This window comes from Saimiri boliviensis, chromosome 14 (assembly GCF_048565385.1).
Source record: "Saimiri boliviensis isolate mSaiBol1 chromosome 14, mSaiBol1.pri, whole genome shotgun sequence".
NCBI lineage: Eukaryota > Metazoa > Chordata > Mammalia > Primates > Cebidae > Saimiri > Saimiri boliviensis.
Genome location: NC_133462.1, coordinates 81,389,869 through 81,411,883, shown reverse-complemented (window position 1 = coordinate 81,411,883; position 22,015 = coordinate 81,389,869). Strand labels below are relative to the sequence as shown.

The 22,015-nt window shown below is 40.5% G+C and overlaps 1 non-coding gene across 1 annotated transcript; it reads right to left on the bottom strand.

Moving 5' to 3' along the window:
- Window positions 1-21,244: 21,244 nt before the first annotated feature.
- On the bottom strand, window positions 21,245-21,346 carry LOC120362112 (U6 spliceosomal RNA). Its single transcript, XR_005578107.1, has one exon. It is a non-coding gene; the product is annotated as a U6 spliceosomal RNA (small nuclear RNA).
- Between the last annotated feature and the right edge of the window lie 669 nt (window positions 21,347-22,015).

The following is a 22,015-nucleotide window of genomic DNA, read 5'->3' as shown; positions in this document are numbered from 1 at the left end:
CAGGCTGGGAGAGCTGTCAGACCATAATGAAGTCTGACCCTGAGAAGAGGAGAGAGACAAGAAAAATAGAGTTGAAGTGTTTTCAACTGCTGTGGAGTCTAAATGTTCAGCTCTGTTGAGCCAAAGTTGGCTGTCCAAGAGTCTTGGTCTTCCAGGAATGGGCCAAACTTATTACACTATTGCTCTATTGCTTTCGTTCCTTGCCTGAGAACAGCCTCTGGGAAACCTGGCCCACCATGAATGGGGCGATAGATTTAGAGGGCAGTGCTTCGTGCCCACTGTCAATGACGCTCCCTGTATTTGGAAGTCAGGTAGGTGAATTCTTCTTCTTCTTCTTTTTTTTTTTTTTTTTTTTAAGGTGGAATCTTGCTCTGTTGCCCAGGCTGGAGTGCAGTGGTTTGATCTTGGCTCACTGCAACCATCATCTCCTGGGTTTAAGCCATTCTCCTGCCTCAGTCTTCCTAGTGGTTGGACTATAGGCGCACACCACCATGCCTGCTAATTTTTTCTATTTTTAGAGAGACGGGGTTTCACCATGTTGGCCATGCTGATCTCAAACTCCTGACCTCGTGATCCAACCTCCTTGGCCTCCCAAAGTGCTGGGATTACAGGTTTGAGCCACTGTGCCCAGCTAGGTAGATGTATTCTACTGATAATCATTTTCATGTACCTTCCTCAAAAATAAACACATTCAACTTTTATTAACTGATTATTTTAGCATTTTCCAAACTCAGTAGATGATAGAATCTTTTTTTTTTTTTTTCCTTCAGAACTCATGGAGCACATCCTGAGAAGTGCTTTTCTAGTTGCACATCTGTAGGCATTGCCCTTGGTCACGTCTAAAACATTTTACTAATGATATCTATGACAACAGAGAAAGCAACTATGTTGACTTTGCAGCTGTTACAGAGCAAAAGAGAAAATAAATTCAGTAGATTTCTGGAAGTCTATCTATGCAGTTATGTTCCAGTTCTAAAAGGCTCTTTGAAAAACCTTTCATAAATCCAAAGTAAGATACTTTGTTTTTAGTCTGCAGCCTCTAGTTACATTCCTACCAAAGTGGGCATGAGTCATGACTTTGAAGGGTCAAAACCAGGCAGGCATTTTCCTGATGTTTGTTCTGTAAGCATCTAAAAAGGTTTTTGAGGCAGTTAATCCCCACCTGATCCTCTGAGGATCTCTGAAACTACTTTCTGAGATGCAATCAATCCCACATATGTTTGTCATGCAATCCCACATATATTTGTCTCTTCTTGCTTTGATTTTGTGCCGTTTCAAATGACCATGAACCCATTCAAACATACACAGCTTGAGACAGAAGGTTTCCTTGGCAGTAGCATCACCTTGTTGTCTTCAAGTTCTCTAACTCTTGGCGTTAGAGTACTTAGTCCCATAAACTAAAGCCTGAAAATTCTACCTCATCTAATAATCAGGTTGATCTTTCAACCACATACATCTCTTTTCTTCATCTTGCCTACTATTATCAATCGCATAGACTTTTTTGGTTCACTGATGTTTCACTGTTTATCCTTGAGAATCATTCCTACTGTCAAATGACTCATCTCAGCTGCATATGTGGTATCTGTCATTTCCTTACCACTTTCAATTTTTACAAGTCACTTCCTTTGTTTTCTTTATAATTGTAAGTCTCTAGGTATGAAGACTTACAGTATTTTCTCGGTAGTACTTTTCAAATAATATGCCTTTAATAATGTTCTTAGAACAGCTCAGTAATAAGCACAGACCAATAAAGAGTGTGACAGCTGGCCAGAAGCAGTGGCTCATGCCTGTAATCCTAGCATTTTGGGAGGCTGAGGTGGGCAAATCACCTGAGGTCAGGAGTTCAAGACCAGCCTGTCCACCATGATAAAACCCCAACTCTACTAAAATAGATAAAACAGCTAGATGTGGTAGTGCGTGCCTGTAATCCCAGCTACTCAAGCAAAAGAATCACTTGAATCTGGGAGGCAAAGGTTGCAGTGAGCCAGGATCGTGCCACTGCACTCCAGCCTGGGCAACAAGAGTAAGACTCCATCTCAAAAAAAAAAAAAAAAAAAGAGTGTGACAGCTGAGTATGCAGACCACTGATGTCAGCTGTTGGTGGTAGTGGGACCTAAAATAATTTGCTCTGAAGGAAAGCTTTGTTTATATCTACCAAAGTTTATTGGTAGAAAACTCATAAAGAAAGATGATTCTATATTAATCTATATACGAAAGAGGGTTTATAAGTAATACCACATATGGTTTTGTGGTCCCACTGGCGACAGATCCTTTAAATACAAATAGGGAAGGAACGGTAGTTATGACTTCAGATACCAAACCAATTCACCTTAAAGTCTCCTTTACATTAAACCAGCTTTGATCCACCAGTCCTAGCTCATTGGTCACCTGAGTTTTATTCCTAATTTGATTCAGACAGCTTTAGCTTTTATCCAAAAGATACCAATCTTCCACTGATAATCTGGCATTGACACATATAATTCCTGGCTTCATCCTTGTGTACAAATAATAAGCCCTAACCTCAATCAAGTTGGTGATGTCTTTCCCTGAGATCCCAAGTGTCCTTTGAGTAAAAAGTTAGAATTACACTAATTGGCAATAAACTGCATCTGGACACCAGGTTCTTCCAGGCGCTGCATTTGGTTGGATGGTTCTTAGTTGCTTCCTTGAGTTTCTTTCCTTTCCTTCTTGTTCTCTTTTTATTTATTTATTTATTTATTTTTTGAGACAGAGTTTCACTTTGTTGCCCTGGCTACAGTGCCATGCAGTGGTGTGGTTCAGGTATAACTCACTGCAACTTTGAACTCCTGGGCTCAAGCAGTCCTCCCATCTCAGCCTCCCAAGCAGCCGGGACAACAGGTGAGCACCACTACGCCTTGTTAATTTTTAAATTTTTTGTAGAGACAGGGTCTCACTGTGTTTTCCAGGCTGATTTCAAACCCATAGTCTCAAGCAATCCACCTGCCTCAGGCTCTCAGAGTGCTGTGATTTCAGACATGAGCCCCCATACCTAGCCTGGCATCCCCTCTTTTACCACTTGGCTCCCATCTATTGGGCTAGACCTACCTTAGTCCCTGTGATAGTCTTGATGTTAGACAGGATACAAGCATGTCCCTCCAGGCCACAACATTCCCATACTGTGGGGCTCGGCACCTATCCCTCCCTGCTGCTCTTTGACCTTGTGCACCAGTCTGGTAACAGAACTGGAGTCCTATTGCTGTCACTCCATCTATGCCTTTTACCACCTCTGTGACTAAACAGAGACAGTGTAATGTCAAGAATACCATATTGGCTCAAAGGACACAATCAACAGAGTGAAAAAACTATGGAATGGGAGAAGATATTTGTGAATATTGTGGGATTGTGGGCTCTTATTCCATAAGAGCTTAGTATCCAGAAAATATAGCTAAAACTCAATAACAAAAAAGCAAACAAATCCCATTAAAAATGGGCAAAGGACTTAAATAGAGATTTCTCCAAAGAAGAAATACAAGTGGCCAATAAGCACATAAAAAATGCTCAACATCACTAATTATTAGAGAAATGACAATTAAAAACCATCTTTCACCCGTTAGAATGGCTACCATCAAAAAAAAGATAAAATAAAAAATGTTGGCAAGGATATGGAGAAATTGGAATCCTTGTACTCTGTTGGTGGGAATGTAAAACAGTGTAGCTGCTGTGAAAAACAATACAGCAGTTCCTCGAAAAGTTAAAAATAGAATTACCACATGATACAGCAATTCAACTTCAGGTAAATGCTGAAAAGAATTGAAAGGAGGAATTTGAATAGATACTTGTACATTCATGTTCGTGGTAGCATTATTCACAATAGCTAAAAGGTAAAAACATCCCAAGTACTGGGTGAACAGATAAGCCAAATGTAGTATATACACACAATGGAAAATTATTCAGTGGTAAAACAGAAGAAAAATTTTACACATGTTACAACATAGATGAACCTTATAGAAAATATCCTAGTGAAATGAGCCACTCACAAAAATGGAAAAGACTTAGGATTCCACTTACAGGAAATATCTAGAATGGGGGACTTCATAGAGACAGAAAATAGAATGGCAGTTGCCAGGAGCTGAGGGGAGGAGGGAAAGGAAAGTTGTTTGATTAATGTAGTTTCAGTGTGTCAGTATGAAAAGAGTTTTGGAGATTGGTTGAACGACAACGTTAATGTACTCAACACTACTAAAATGTACACTTAAAAATAGTTAAGATGGGGCCGGACATCTTAACTCAGAACAGCTCAGTAATAAGCTCACACCTGTAATCTCAGCACTTTGGGAGGCTGAGATGGGCTGATTGCCTGAGGTCAGGAGTTCGAGACCAGTCTGGTCGACATGGTGAAATTCTGTCTCTACTAAAAATACCAAAAAATAAGAATTAAAAAAAGAAATTAGCCAGGCATGGTGGTGTGTACCTGTAATCTCAATTACTTGAGAGGCTGAGGCAGGGGAATTGCTTAAACCAGGAAGGTGGAGGTTGCAGTGAGCCAAGATCGCACTAATTCCCAAAAAAAAAAAAAAAAAAAGTTAAGATGGTACATTTATGTTATGCATATTTTACCGAAAAAAAATTTTTTAAGAATGAGTACAACGAGGACCTGAATAGATGTTCCAACTCTGATCTTACTATGCATATCACTAACTTCTTTGGAATTCAGCTCTCTCACTGTATCACTAGAAGCCTAATTATTCTTATTTACATCCCAGGACCACAGAGAATTCCATGTGATCATCCATAGAAAATTTCCTTGTAAACAATACAGAATTCTTCCGTAAATGTAGATATCAAAAATAAAGTATACAACTAGGAATGTTTTCGTTGTCTCTAAGAAGACAATTAGTTGATAAATTTGAGATAAATTTGTAGAGTTAAAAGAATCCCAGGAACCCAAAGTACAGCAGGGACAATTCAAGTGAAAGCATTTTATTGAGAACTTATCACACCAGGCACATCCTAGGCACAGAAAACAAGAATAGTCTCTGTTTGCTGAGCATAATACAATCACAGAATTTTTTTAAAAGCTACAAAACACTGTATTGAGGAGGGAACACAGAAGGCTATGAGAGAGCATGGATATCCTGAATGAGGCGGGCCTCTCAGAGGAAATGGCATCTAACCCGAAGTCTGAAGGCTGAGGTTATCACCAGGCTGAGAGGAAGAGAAAGTCAAAACATACATAACCACTCATAAGAGATGACACAAAATGTGTATACAAGAGAACGAACAAGAAATAGTAGAAATATTAGAAAGGTTGAAGAAAATTTTGCCAGACCAACAGGAAGGGAAAGTGTGTTCTAGGAAGCTGAAACAACCCATGAGAAGCTGTGATGATAAGAGGACAGCCTGATATGTTCGAGGAGCTGAAGAAATTTCTCTACCAAGTTTAGGAGAGGAAATGCTAAGAGTTAACAGGAAGCAGCTCACACCTGGACCTTTAAGCTATATAAAGCTGTTAACATTTAACCCAAAGTGCAATACGGTGCCATCAAAGAGTGTTAAGAGGGTAATACTATCATCAAATTTTGTTTTGTGAAGATCATTCGGTTTGTAAGGTGGAAGAGTGTATTGGAGTAGGCAGGGAAGGAGAAGTCCAGGCACAGAAATGTCATACGGAAGATTGTTACAGTAATCCAGACCTGTGATGACAGAGGGAAAATAGCATATACATTCAAGCCAGATTTAGGTATGAGAATGGATAGGACGTGATGGTGTATTAGATGTAGAGTAAGAAGGAGAGATTGGGGTCAAAATGATGGCTTGGGCAACTGTGAACATGGCATTACCACTTTTGGAGAAACGGAACACAGAGCAAGCAACATGTTCAGTTTGGGATGTTTTGAGTGTGAAATGACTGAGGACCAAGCAAATGGGATGCCCAGGTCAGGTAAATGCACTGGGTTAAGCAATTTGAGCCAGAGATAGAGATGTGCATGTAAAGGGAGTCAAAGCCATGGATGTGTAAAGGTACTGTATAGCAGTGCAAGCGATAAAGAGGATTTGTTATGAGAATGAGAATCAAAACATACATAACCACTCATAAGAAAGGTCACAAAATGTTTATACCAGAGAATGAAAAGAAACAATAGAAATATTAGGAAAAGGGAAGCATATATTTTCAAAAAAAGTTAGGTGCCATTAATAGTTTATGTTGAACTGGGAGAAAAATGTCATCTGTCCAATGAAATATAAGAAATGAAGGGAAAAAGTTTAAAAGGTACAGTAAATGGAAAATGTTATATAAGATGGCAGAAATATTTTTTATCACAATAAAAGTAATTCGAGTAAATGTAAATGGATTTAAAAATACCCACTGGATAACACTGGATTAAAAAAATAGAAAAACCTAATATGCTATCACAAGAGACAAACTTGAAACAAAAGAAAACAGAAAGATTTGAAGCAAATATTTTATTTTTTCTACAGTTACTAACTTTTGTAGCACTTACTATGTTCCAGGCATTATTCTAAGCCTGTTACAAGTATTAACTCATTTAATCCTCATAACAATACTATAATGTAGTTACTATTAATATTCCCATTTTCTAGATAAGGAAATCGAAGCATAAAGGTTATATAGTAATTCCAAGATTTTAAAAAAACTAGTAGTAAGTGGCAGAGCTGAGATTCAAACCTAAGTAGTTGACCCAGATTGAGGAAAATACATAAATATGAATCAAAACAAACATGGTATTCAAATTTTAACATCTGACAAAATAGAACTTGAGACAAAAGTAATATGCTGGTCAAAAAGGGACATTAGGTACTGGTGGAAAGAGCACTAATTGTATTTGGGGATTTCTAATAGACCATTTCAAAGTAGCAGGTCAAGCAAAGAAAAATAAATACATCTATAAAAGATCTGTTTAATTATCATTTTTTTTCAGAGAAGTTTTCCTAATCTACCCTTCATGAATTAACTCTGACCACATATGCCCTAAATTCTCTACCACCCTTATTCTGCTTTATTTTTCTCCATCACAGTTATCACTGCCATATATTTGTGTGTAAGATGTAATGTGCTGCTTACTAATTTATTATCAGCACCAGCAAAATACTGCCTCCATGAAAGGCAAGAATTTTGTTTACCACTGTATGTCAGATGCCTAGAACAGTGTGTAGCAAAAAAGTGGACATTGAATATTCATTGAAAAAATTAACAAATAGAAGAATCTGAATAACACAATCAATAAGATTAATGTATAAGTACTATGTGTACATACTCACCCTCAACAGATGTAGGAAACATTCTCTGTTGAGTGAAACTGGAATAGTCAGGAAAAACTGGGCATGTATGAAACCGTAAAATAAGCATCAATAAATTCCAAATGAAAATATCATAAAATAATAATAAAATATAAAAAAATATAGTAACAATAATTATAAATCAATATTAAAATATCTTTAAAATGTAAGTTACATATTAAATATTACAGCAAATAACTAAATATTGAAATGTTAGATTACAATAACTTAAAAGACTGAAACGTTAAAAATTAGTAACCAACTTATAGTAGTAATTTATGCTAACTGACTAAACTAAATGAAAAGGAGCTAAACAAATAAAACTAAATGACTTAGCTAAAAAGTAAACTAAATTAAATACCTAAACTGAATTGTACAAACAAACAAAAAAAAGAACTATCCCAAACACTTGAGATCAAGATAAATCGTAATAAATGCTATAATACATAGAACTGAATTACAGTGAGTTATTTACCTGTCAAAATTAAAAGGACATAATAAAAGCATATCTAGAGAGATTTTTAGAGTTTTCATATATTTATTGGGGGAAAAAATGAACTCAGTAAAAGCAAATGAACTCACCTGAGCACCATTGCCCACACCTACAGTCCCAGCTACTTGGGAGGCTGAGGCAGGAGGCTTGCTTGAGCACAGGAGTTTGAGGCCACAGTGCACAGTGACCACATCTGTGAATAACCACAGCACTCCAGCCTGGGTATATAACAAGACTCCATCTTTTTAAAAAAATGAAAGAAAAAGAAAAAAATAAGGATAGAACAAAATTCTGCTTAGGAAGCTGTCTAATATTACTTGAAGATAGACTGTATGTAATAAATCAAAGATGTATATTTTAGGCCATAAAGCAACTTACAGAAAAGTAAAACAAGTCTACTCCATGAGCCAATACTTGAGTAATCATAGCAGAATCAAAACATACACGCAATCAATCCGAAAGAAGGCAGGAAAGAAAAGAAGCAAAGAAAGACGGTCACATAGAAAACAACCCATATGTCTGGATGTTTTGGTGTCTTCCAGTTAAAAAGTTGGCTTTCTGATAGTAAAACCCGCCTGTCAACAGATCCTCCCTCCACATACAGAGTTTGCCTTCAACTTCTTAATTCCTTTCTCTTAAATATAAAAGGGCAGACAAGGTTTACCGTACGTTTGAGCAAAGTCTCTACCATGAGAGATAACAGTAAGTGGCGTGGAACCACCTGGAAGGCTGAGGCAGATTGCTTGAGCCCAGGAGTTTGAGACCAGCCTGGGCCACATAATATGAGACACCATCTAAAATAGGAAACAGAGAAACACAAGGAGGAGAAACCTTCAAAATGTATGTAATTTTTATCCTCAAAGAAAGCAGAGAATATATTGCAACCATGGAGCAAGAAAAGATGTTTTCAGATTCATAGAACAAGACTGAGCTTTTGAAAAGTAAAATATGTTAATGTAGGTTTTTCTAAATTAATAAAGCAAGGAATTAGAAAAGGATTAGAAAATAAAGCAAGGAATTCTCTCCAAATGTTAGAACTAAAAGACAAACATAAGGAAACTGAGAGAGAATAAATAAAATGCAGGGTTCATCCAGGAGATCTAACATCGGACTAGTAGACATTCCAGAAAGGGAAAAGATAGAACGTGAAGGGGAAGAAGGTGCCATAGAAATAATAAACGGGGTCAGGAGATCAAGTCCATCCTGGCCAACATGGTGAAACCCCGTCTCTTCTAAAAATAAAAATAAAAAATTAAGTGTGGTGGTGCATGCCTGTAGTCCCAGATACTCTGGAGACTGAGGCAGAATTGCCTGAACCTGGGAGGCGGAGGTTGCTGTGAGCTGAGGTTGCACTACTGCACTCCAGCCTGGGCGACAGAGAGAGGTGCCATCTCAGGGGCAAAAAATCTGTTACGTTCTGAATGTTTATGTTCCCTACAAACTTCGTGTGTTGAAATCCTAACCCCCAAAGTGATGAGGAGGTGGATGTGGTTAGGTCATGAGGGTAAGGCCTTCATGAGTGGCATTAGTGCCTTTCTAAAGGAGGCCTTAGAGAGCTAGCTAGCACCTTCAGCCATGTGAGTCTGCAGTAAGATGACAGCTGTCTGAGGAAGCCTTGACCTTGGACTTTCAGCTCCAGAATGGTGGACAATAAATTTCTGTTGTTTGTAAGTCATCCAGTCTATGGCATTTTGTTAGAGCATTCAGAACAAAGACAAGATGCTATTTTGAAATAACAAGGTATAAATTACAAGACATAGCTGAGAGAGTTAAAAGTGATGCCACTTGAGGTGTGGGAATTGGGAAATAGAAAAGTGCTCTTTTATTATAAGTCCTACAATAAAACAGTGTTTTTGTTTAACAGTTTCTGTGTCATTTTGATAAAAAATTAAAATGTAATCACAGTTAGATGAAATTGTAGGATGGGTGATAATGAATCCAGGTCATAAGCCTAACGACCTATCCAGAATGATTCCAATTTCTAGAATGAAGAAGCGAAAGCAGGTTTTGGCAAGGAAGTAATAATGGCATACTCTGGGAGAGCTCTGAAGCAGGTTTTCTAGGGAGTAGCTGGGAAATGCTGCAGCGTCTTACACCCACACAGCCTGCTAACCCGTCGTTACCTAGATCATGTTTTCCAGTGAAATATTGGCAGGGGAAACATTGATTTATCACTGTTTTATAAGGAGAGAATTTGGCAAAGGCTATAGATTAAAGCGTCAAAGAATATAGGTCTTGAAACTGGAAAATGTCCACCTGGATTTGAAGAGAATTGCAGCTAAGTGGGATAGCTATTCCTTCAATAAAGACATACTGAGCATCTAAGTGTAAAACATTGTGTTACACTTTGGGTGGGAGGCGCTTATAAAGATTAATAGGCTGCAGACTCCAGAAAGTTACAATCTACTGGGGAAGATATGAGCACATGGAAATTAAATAATAAGATGTCACAGTCAGTATATCAAGTCATTTAAGCGGGGTCTCATGAGCAGTTCAGCTTGCTCTGATATTCTCAGACATTTTGAATGGGCAGAGGTACACAGTGATACATTTTTAGAATCCTAATTGTGTATGTCCCAAGAGAAAGAAAAATGAGAAAGAATGACAATGTATTTTGTGAAGCCAAGCTGTTCTTTTCCAGAACTGTGTTTGCATTGAAGGAAAAAGAGAGAAAGCCAAAGCCTGAAAAACAGAAGAGGAAGAGAGAAAGAGACAGGGGAAAAAGAGAGAGAGAACTTAGGAACACTGCAATAAGGGACATAATTTAACTAAATCAATGGCTGCAACCCACAGAACCAGTTTTAGGAAAAAGTGAATGGAAGGGATCGTGCCTTGTGTATGTTAATATTTATTTCCACAAAGCATTATAAAGTAATGCGATGTCAATCAAGTCTCACAACAATGGATTGCCACATGGGGTGCTGGCCCATATCTTAAAATTTTTACGTACTAATTTTTTTGCTTAAAATAAATGGGGTATAAACTGGTGGTTGCCATTTTGATGTAATTTCTGTATTTTTGTTGCAATAGATATTTTTGCCTAAATTTTAATTAATATTTGAGTTATATTTGACAAAAATTCTTCCACTGTCTTTTACTTATGTTAAAATAACAGTGAAATGTGGCTTTCAGCAAAGCAGAAACCATTAAAATGGTAAATTCTGAAGATTAAAAAGTTTAATAACTAGTACATCAAGATGACTAGTTTTTAAAAAGAATAAACTATACACATGTAAGGGAGTGGGAGGAAGTCGTTTGAGAACACCATGAGAACATGGGAAAACATTTGTTTGCCCCAGAGGTGCTCTGGTTTTGGGATGGGAGAGATTGCAACACTCACTGATGGCTCAAAGAAGGGTAAGAGAATGCGGCTCCAGGAATGTGAGCTATGATTAAAATACCAGGATATTTCAAACGTAGATGCATGATTAGAGAAAGAAATCTGATGATAATTCCTTAGCTAAGAAATTCATCAAGCAATAATAATAAAATCACAGTATATGAAATCTTCCACAACAGAAATTTAGATAACTTTAAAAAGTCTATGTATCATTGCACCCATATCTCTTAAGAATGACCAAAATTATTGAGCTATTAAAAGGTGAGGCCGTGATAGCTATCAATTTAGCCAACGGAGACAATTCTGAAGTGAAATAAGAAAAACAATGAGCATTTCAATGAGGACAAATAATACAGCAGTGGTTGAAGTAAGAAAAATAGTATTTGGAAAGTGCTTTATATTATTTGTCTGTTTGCATTGTTTTTTGTTGTGTTTTTCTGTTGTGCTTTGATTTTTCTCTGTGATATATAGAAATTTAGGAATAGAAATATGTATTGCAGTGGCTCATGCCTGTAATCCCAGCACTTTGGGAGGCTGAGGTGAGCAGACCACCTGAGGTCAGGAGTTCAAGACCAGCCTGGCCAACATGGTGAAACCCCATCTCCACCAAAAATACAAAAATAGCTGGGCGTGGTGGCATGTGTCTGTAATCTCAGCTACTTGGGAGGCTGAGGCAGGAGAATCACTTGAACCTGTGAGGTGGAAGTTGCAGTGAGCCAAGATCACACCAATGCACTCCAATCTGGGCAACAAGAGCCAAATTCTGTCTCAAACAAAAACAAAAACAAAAAAAACCCATATTGTACTAATAGATACAGAATAAGAAGCATTATGTAGGGTTGCTGTTCATCTGGTCTGAACTGCCATTTTATGACTTTGTTTATGGTCCTGACAAGTTAATGAGCATTTGTCCAGTCCCATGGACTCCTCTGTTGAAGCATCTGAGTAAGCAGGTGATAGGCAGTAGGCTGGACCAGCAGGTTCCATTTCAGCTCAGGAACCCAGACAAAGATGCAGAGTTAAACCGAGGGTGCAGACAGTTCCATGAAGAGCCTAAAGAACCATCTCTGATTAGCTGAGAATAGGGAATTCATTTCCCAGCTTCCCAATGTCCTTGTTATACTTCCAGGGAGGGCTACCACCTTCTGTCACCCACCCAGATGCTTGTCTGGGAGCCCTTGATCCTCATCAAGTAACACCGTACTAATGCAGGACCTAGTCATTCCACCCGAGGCAGCCATCACCTTGGGATGTACCTGGTCATAGTTACCCAATAATCTTCCTGGAAGAGGTCCCTGATGTTTCTTCCACTCCCCAAACTGTAAACTTTGCCAGGAAGGAAGGAAATGCCCTGTGGAACACTTAACTGAACAGTCAGAAGAGACAATCACACAGGTCAAGTGATGATTCATGCTTTGCAGCTCATTTCATCCCTTTGGGAAAATCCATGCTCTTTCCTTGAATCCCCTGAAATAAATTGCAAAGGTTTAGAAAGCCTAAAAATAAGTGCTTCAGCAGTCCAGAGCTGTCACTAGAAGCTAACTCCCACACTGGTTTAATATTCCTGTCTTTTAATGTTTTCTAAATACATGCTACTCTTTGCCACCTCTTTGGAAACTGCCATTAAACTGTGATTTGTGTTTAATCAAGAAACAGAGGCACAAAATGGCCAAGTAACATTTCCAAGGTCACACATACAGCCAGGACGGGGCTGGAATCCTAGCACAGGTGGCTCTGCCTCTGCCCCTGTTTCTTCACGCCACCTTCTTAATAACTTCTATCGATCTCATCCCCTAGTTCTCTAAATTCCTAGAGAATGCCCCTCACTGATGACCCATGCCACTCCATTCAGCTTCTAATACTCTACTGATCTTGATTCAAATAAATTCCAATCATACTCTAATTTCAAAAAAGAACTTTTTTGACTGTTTCGAAAATGTTATTTTATTTCCCAAGGAGCTTCTGAGCTTTCTGAGGAGCTGTATTTTAGAATGATCACTGTGGTCCCGTGGGTAGCATTAGGGCCCACTTCTCCATGGACAGACAAGACTTGAGCATGGTGGCAGGGTTTGGAGCTTGTATGGAGTACCAGGTGCATGATTACCCTGCTACACAATGGGTTCCCAGGGTATAGGGAATTAAAGAGCTTCCAAAGGAAGCTTGGTCTGCCTGGAGGCATGGCTAATAGATAATTTCTTCATTTAATAAGACTAGGAGAGAGAATGCCCAAAGAAAGATAAATGTGTCCACCAAACTATGAAAATCTTTGTCCCAATACTGGCAGTAATGCTTTCTTTTAGATACCGATGGAAACATCTTTCATGGTACTGGCAATAGTTTTTTCAACAAAACATCGTGTTGATAAATCGTGGATGCAGCTTACATTTTCTACTTTAGTTTCTTTTTTGTTTCTTTTTTATTTTTTTTTGAGATAGTCTTACTGAGTTGCCCAGGCTGGAGTGCAGTGGCCTGATCTTGGCTCACTGTGACCCCCTCCTCCCAGGTTCAAGTGATTCTCCTGCGTCAGCCTCCTGAGGAGCTGGGATTACAGACATGCATCACCATAATTGTTGTATTTTAGTAGAGACAGGGTTTCACCATGTTGTCCAAGCTGGTCTTGAACTCCTGACCTGAAGTGATCCACCTGCCTCAGCCTCCCAAAGTGCTGGGATTACAGGCACGAACCACTGCGCCTGGCCTCTACTTCACTTTTATTCGGAGTGGATTGTGAGGGATTGCACCTTTGGTAGTCTTTTCATTGTTTTTTTGTTTGTTTGTTTGTTTTTTGTTAGCCTTTTTTGATTAGCCTTTTCATTGCTTTCTTATATTCTAAAATTGAATATAAAATTGATTGAATGCCAAAACCAATAGTGACAATGGGTTACAAACTTGTGGTAATAAATGGCCTGAATTTCTGATGGCCCTAAGCTGTCACTCTTCATAGACTTCCTCAGTCCCTCAGTCTCATTCTGGCACATCTCTGTTTCTCTGTGATTCTGCTCCATGAATGACCTCTATAGGGATTATCAGTTCTTACTCAGAGGACCTGATTTTGAAAAAATATGAGGTATCTGCATTAGGTCCTCACCCAATAACTGATTATTTCCTCTCTCCCGGATGGCTGGCATCACCCCACTGTGCAGGTTTTCAGTAATATTCTCATTCCCCACATCTCTTAATCCTTATATAAAGTTTATTCTTCCAGCAGATAGGGCACTATATTTTCAATCAAGAAAACTGGGTTTCAGTGGCAGCTTACCACCTTAAACAGCTAGTGAACTTGGTCAAGTCACTTTACATCTCTGAGTCTTAATTTTCTTATTTATAAAATAAAGATCAAAAATATATTTCTAAGAATGCTTAGCCCCCATGATGTAAAGATCTTTTCAAAATTGTAAAGTGATATACAAATAGAATGGATCAATATTTTGATTTTGTGTTTTCTCAATAGATTCCCTAGAAGCAACAAAGAAGTAGTGAGTTTCTAGGATTAGATACTGTATAGGGTGCTAGGGATGTGAAAACGCCTCTCCTTTTCCTGTTCTCTCTTTCACATGAACTATCTTGACTGCTAATTTTATCTTCTTGGATTATATTATTTTTGTAAGCTATCTCAAATCTTTGGTAGATTGGAATAATACATTAGTAAATTAATAATTAATAAAAGAAAAAATAATAGTATAAGGCTCAATAGCTGTTCAAGGAATGTATATCCCAGGAAGAGGACATGATAATATTTTTAAAGATGATTTCACAACATCGGGGACGTTTTGAAGGCCTTGAATGTGGGATAGAGATGGCATAGCTGTAGGAAATATGGGAGAGATCACCAGAAAATGCGAAGTGGGAAATGGCTTCGGAAAGCAAGTAGTGTGCCCCTGCGAGGTCTTGAAGCCAACGAAGGCTGAAGAGAACCTTTCACCCCAGAGAAGGCAGTGAACAAAGAGCCAAGCACAGGGACAGGGAAAGGGTGTTCAGCCTGGAATTGAAGGAAAGGACACTGAAGTACAAGACAGAAAAATGACTTTTCAGAGGCTGAAAATGTAACAAAATGTACAGGCTACTGGCTCTCGTCCATCACCACTTCTGCATTTGCGCATCTGCACAATCTGAGCGTCCTGTACAACCCATGAGGCTCAGGAACAAGCCACTTGGGTGGGGGTCAGCAGGCCTGGGTGTCCTTACCATCTCTGCAAGTCACAAACATCTCTGAGTTTCACTGGTTTTTCCAAAAGAGGCATCCTCCACATCCACATTGCAACACATTGGAATGTTTAACAAGTCATTTGTTACTATTGTGAAATTATTAAAGTAGGTGAATATTTTAGTTAGAAATCACTTATTTCAAAATTCCTTGAGTGGAATGAAAGGAATGGAAAGGGGAGTGTGTAAGGCCATAAGAAGGGGGTAACCTGTGTCACAGCAGCAATAGTGTTGTTCCAGCATAGAGGGAGTGGGGAGAGACCAGTGTCCTAGAACCTAGAGGCATGGTTCTGTATTTCAAAGGGCCCCATAACAAAGAAGTAATAATAACACGACAAGATCTGGACTGTGCCTATGAAGGTGGAAAGTCTGAAGACACACTTGCCCCTGGAGAGTATGTAGCCAGTACTCAGGTACTAGGTAGCTCCTCATGGAAGAAGGAAGGAGCAGGGGGCTCTTAACTCGTTCAGAGGCAGCTTATCTCGGGATCTCAGATGCAGTGGGCTGGTGCAGTTCTGAAGCATGTACAGCCTGGATCAACTGGGGTTGAAGCTTTCCGTTCTCTTTCCCGTTCTAATTCTGGAGGTAGAACTTGATGCCTCCCTTGAGTTCTCTGCTCCTGGTTCCTCTGTTCCCATTTCCTGTTCCCAGCGGACCCTGAGAAATGTGTGAATCACACTTCAAATGACGTTTGAAATTACTGAGAAGGGCCCTTGCTAGAGAATACCTTTTATTATGTGAAACATCTTTTTTGAGATGGAGTCTCGCTCTGTCACCCAGGCTGGAGTGCAGTGGCGTGATCTCGGCTCAATGCAACCTCCGCCTTCTGAGTTCAAGCCATTCTCCTGCCTCAGCCTCCCCGGTAGCTAAGATTGCAGGTGCCCGCCACCACACCCAGCTAAATTTTGTATTTTTAGTAGAAATGGGATTTCACCATATTGGTCAGGCTGTTCTTGAACTCCTGACCTCATGATCAGCCTGCCTCAGCCTCCCAAAGTCCTCGGATTACAGACGTGAGCCGCCGTGCCTGGTGAAACATCTTATTTGTCACACCTACAGCACTATTGTTTAAACGGTTGCCAGTTTGTTTGTGTATGCAGTACTGAGTTTTCTTTGAGAGGGGGCCACTTAGGACATTTATGTTGCTGAGTAACCATTACATTGTGAAAAATCCCCCCAAGGCTAGCTGATTGTTCAGTGATTCCTGATTTTCTGTCTTCCTGCCAGTGCCAACTGTTTATCTGGGCTTAAACCGGACCCTGCCTCACCAAAGGCTGGCCATTGTCTCTTCCTCCTACCAGTCTATTCTGACACACCTTAAGTCACCCAGAGCTCATAGAATACCATCAACAATAGCACACCTTACACGAGAAGAAAGATGAGACTTTCTAGTTTACTAAACAGAATGCAAGTGGGAACATTCTGCAGTGAGGAAAACAAAAACCAAAAATAGAAAAACACCAGAAACCTGGAATATTCCTCTTGGTTTTCACTGAGTTGCTAGAGTGGGCTCTTTAAGGATGGGATGCTTTACACAATACATCAGGTCATGAGTTCTCAGCGGGGGCCAAAAGGGACACATTGTCAAAGGAAGACATCATTTTCCTCCAGCAGATTCAGGGACGAAGGGATCTGTTCCGTTATTGATGCAGTGGTGAGTCACTTAGCAGCTGACTCATTAGCAGCCATTAGCCAGCCCACAGTCAACAGAAAATGAGCACAATTGTGCAATCTTTACAGAAGAGAATTTACAAATTAGGGTTGGCAACTCAACTGACAGATCTAGGACTGTTATCAAACAGAGGAGACTTTCTGCCTACTGACTATTTTGGAGACTTGAACCCAGCAATGTGAACACCCAGGAAGCTGTTGCACATGATGGGGAGGTCAAACAAGATTCCTTTAAACTGATTTTTCTCTGTCTCTCTGTTTGCTCCTCGTATGAGATTATGCCATTACATTCATGTGCTAAGCAGACAGATAATACTATTAGTTCTGATTTCACTTGGCTCCTTAAACACCATACAGTTTACTAACAGAGCTGTCTTAATATATATTGGCTCTTTGTGTCATGCCAAGACACAGGTGTCACTAAGAGACACAAGGCTGGAAATTTAGCTGAGCATGGATTGCCCAGAAGGATAAGACTGGGATGCCTTCTAAATAAAGAGAGGAGAATGACTACCATAAAGCCAGACAAGGAAGCAGGCAGTGTTCGCCAGGCTTTCAGAAGTGGGAAGTGCTACCCTGGAATCCTCACTCTGGTGGCCAAATTTATTTCTACCTTTATCCAACCTGGTACCCCTGTGGTGGGCTTCACTATGAATTATCCAGTGAGATCTCTGGCCAGTCTCTGAAGGTACCCCACTCTCTCACTCTTGACACCCCTGCTCTTGGTACCCCACTCTTCAAGGTCAGGCTTCCCTGTCTGGTCACTAGCTCTCTGAAGCTCCAGCCTGGTAGGTGACTGGGCACGTGTCTAAGCCTCAGGTCTTTAAGGTTAGATGCTCCTGACAATTTCGCCTTACCAAGAGAATACGTCCTGCCAGGTACCACTGGCTCCCAGCTATGAACCCTAGTTTCCTCTGCCATTTACTGGCTGCATGCCTTTGGGCAAATGACTTAAATCCCTAAGTGTCTATTACATGGGGATACTACTGCAGTTCTGTTTAGCTCAACAAGAGTTCATTTACATAACAGATATTCATTGATCACCCGTGACAAGCCTGGCACTGTGCGAGGCACTAGGGTCCCAGTGGCAAACTGTAAACTATGCAGATAAGGATTTTTCTCACATGGAAGGAAATTTACATGCTACCTAGGGTGGGATTGGGCAGGAGGAGAAAAATTAAAAAGTAAACAAATCTACCTGGTAATTTCAGATAGTAACACATGCTAAAAATCTAAGAAACAAAGATACAGAATACGATGATTTGATAAAGAATGGCCAGGGGGTAGGTGATAGGATTTAGATGGGGACGTACCATTTGATATGAAGCATTGCGAAAGTGCATTGTGAAGATAGGAAGACGCTTTGTGAAGATGTGGAAACACAGCTGTCCAGGTAGTGGAAAGGGCAGGGGCCAAGGTTCCTAAGCAGGAATGAGCTTGACTTGCTCTGAGGACATGCTGGGGAGTATAGGGCATAGGAGGGTAAGTGATCCAGTGTGTGGTAGCAGATGAGTTTATCTGAGAGGCAGAGCCAGCCGTGTGGGACATTGGAAACCAAAGAAAGAGACTAAATCTTAGTCTACATTCAGTGGTGACCCTGGGAGGAATTTTTCACAGGGAAGTGACATCATCTACTTTGCATTGTAAAAGATCATCCTGTGTGCTTTATAGGGTAGAGTTTATAGGAGGACATGAGTGCAAAAAGAATAATTAATAGAGTATGCATAACCCAGGTAGGAAATTCTGATGTCTGGGCTTGGACTGGAATAGTTTCTGGAGATAAGGCGAAGTTGACACAGCAGGAATTCATCTTGGAGATAAAGCCAGCAGGTTCGCTGATGGATTGGATGGGAGTGAATGGGAAGGAAAGGAATTAAGGATGATGCTTAGATTTTTGGTGAGGTGTCTGGGTGGATGATGGAAACTTAAGTGAGATAAGGGAGATCAAGTCGGATATTAGGGGAAGAAGGTCAGTACCAGTCAGAGTTTCCCCAGGGCCAGGTTAGTTTGTCATTCTTCTTAGCCAAGTGAGGTTGTCAGATTGGCAGTTGAAACTACTCTACGTTTGCAGCTCAGTGGAAAAATTAGGGATGGAAATATTTAAGTACTTAGTTTAGGGCTCAGCTCTGTGCTAGACAATGCATATCACCATTCATTCATTCTACAGGCCCTGTTCTAGGCACTGGGATTACAGTAGTAAACACAATAGACAAAAAGCCCTGTCCTTGCGGAGCTGACATTCTAGCAGGAGGAGAAGGGCAACAAGCAAATACATGACTGAAATGTACGTTAGGGAAAAAAAGAGCAGGCATGACAGAGATAGGGATGCAGGTTGAAGATAGAGGATCAAATTAAATTCAGTGGCTAAGGAAGGCATCTTTGAAAAGAAAAACAACCTGAGTGAGGTGAGGGAGTGAGTATGTGGTTACCTGGGGAACTGTGTTTCAGGAGGAGCGCAGGCAGGGCTGGAGAGGGAGCACGTGCGGGGTGTAGGCAGGTGTGAGTTCTCTCAATCCCAGCTTTTCCCAGTCCTGTGTGGGTTGTTCACCAAAGCTATTATTGTTCTCGCCACCTCTATCAGCCAGTGGTTGAAGGGGTAGCCTGTGAGTATCACCAGGTCCACTGGCTCCTCTGCATTGAATGGACTCACTAACTAATGGTAGACTGCACCACCCGGGACACTTGCCCTCAGCAGGTGACTTTTCCACCAAGCCTGCAGACGTGAAGAGGAAATCCCACAGCCAGGGACAGGCACCACCTGGAACTCACAGGAAAGGGTGCTGCAAATGCTCACTGATCCTGCAGCCCTGGAGGGCAGGATTCCTCCAGAAAAGGAGTAGATAAACAACATGTTCCCTAAATCTTTCATTTGGGCTTAAGCTTTTCCTTGCTCTTTTTATCTGTCTTCCATTCCTGACAATATGGCTAGGGTGTCTTCCCTTGTAACCAAGACTGGCTTACACAGATGCACATCTTCTGGGACTTCAGCTTTGTCTCCCCTTGGTTGGTCCAGCCACCATTCTAGCCACTGCCCAAGGCCCTGAGTTCACGGCTGCCATTTGTTCCTGTTTTTATGGGTAACCTCAATTTACCCAGCAGGTTTTGGAGCCAACTGGCCTGGGTTTGTTTCCTGGCCCTTATCAGCCATGTGACCTTTAATCAGTCAATTTCTTTTTGTTTGTTTGTTTTTGAGATGGAGTCTCAGGTCGCCCAGACTAGAGTGCAGTGGCGCAATCTCTGTTTACAGCAATGTCTGCCTCCTGGGCTCAAGGAATTCTCCAGCTTCAGCCTCCTGAGTAGCTGGGATTATAGGTGCCCACCACTACGCCCAGTTGATTTTTGGATTTTTAGTAGAGACAGAGTTTCACCATGTTGGCCAGGCTGGTTTCAAACTCCTGATCTCAAATGATCAGCCCACCCGAGCTTCCCAAAGTGCTGGGATTATAGGTGTGAGCCACCATATCCAGCCCATCAACTTTGTAAGGGCTGTGTTTCTTCATCTGTAATATGGAGATAATAACCCCATCAATGTTTTTATAAGGCATAAGTGTGTTACTACATCTGCAATGATTAGTCCTGTGCTCGATATGCGTTTGGTGTTCAAAATAAAATATTATTACTCTTTTTTTGAGACAGAGTTTCACTTTGTCACCCAGGCTGGAGTGCAGTGGTGCGATCTCGGCCCACTGCAACCTCCGCCCCTTGGGTTCAAGCAATTCTCCTGCCTCAGCTGCCTGAATAGCTGGGATTACAGGCATGTGCCACCACACCCAGCTAATTTTTGTATTTTTAGTAGAGATGGGGTTTCACCATGTTGGTCAGGCTGGTCTCAAACTCCTGACCTCATGATCCACCCGCCTCGGCCTCCCAAGTGCTGGGATTACAGGTGTGAGCCACTGCGCCGGGCCAATAAAATGTATTATTACTGGATAGTTATCATCTGCCCTTTAGATAAACAGAAATAAATATTGTAAAATGCAGCCTGTGACAGCAACAGTAGACATCTGCCCCAATTTGGTTTAGGCAACATTCTGGCTTTTAAAAAATGCTAATAAATATATTTTATTTAATGAATGTATCCAAAATACTATCAGTTCAATGCGAACAATATAAAAATGAGTGAGATATTTTACATTTTTGAATATGGCAAAATACATAAACCATAAAATTTACTATCATAAACATTTTTCTGTGTACAGTTAAGTGGGATTAAGTTGATTTACACTGATGTGCAATCACCACCACCACCCATCCACAGAACATTTTTCATCTTGCACCAAAGTATTAAATGCTTTGGAAGTTTGTGTGTTATCCTTGCACAGGGCCCATGGTAATTTTCTCTGTGTCATTCCAATTTTCAGTATCACTTCCAATATCGCTTGTTATACAAACAAACACAGCACCTTGACCTTTTAAAGGGGTTCGCTGATGGTCTGAAAGTGACCAACAAGTGCTAAATTACCTGTCTTACAGAGTAACTATGCTTTCAACCTTATGTAATTTCGCATGTTGAAAATGCCTCAGAAACTCTGACTGTGGGTTCTGTGGTCACACATCTCACTGTGACAAGTACAGCTTGAGCATTTTCATTTTTCACTCAACCAGAACTAACTTAAGGTGAGTCGTCACCAATATGCTTTCTCATAAGGTCTATTCCTGACTAATTGGAGGCATGTGTCTGTAAATTCTTCTTAAACATATTCTTTCCATAGATCTTTTTTTTTTTTTTTTTTTTTTTTCCGAGACGGAGTTTCGCTCTTGTTACCCAGGCTGGAGTGCAATGGCGCTATCTTGGCTCACCACAACCTCCGCCTTCTGGGTTCAGGCAATTCTCCTGCCTCAGCCTCCTGAGTAGCTGGGATTACAGGCACTCGCCACCATGCCCAGCTAATTTTTAGTATTTTTAGTAGAGACGGGGTTTCACCATGTTGACCAGGATGGTCTCGATCTCTTGACCTCGTGATCCACCCGCCTCAGCCTCCCAAAGTGCTGGGATTACAGGCTTGAGCTACCGCGCCCGGCCCTTTCCATAGATCTTAGATCCGAGC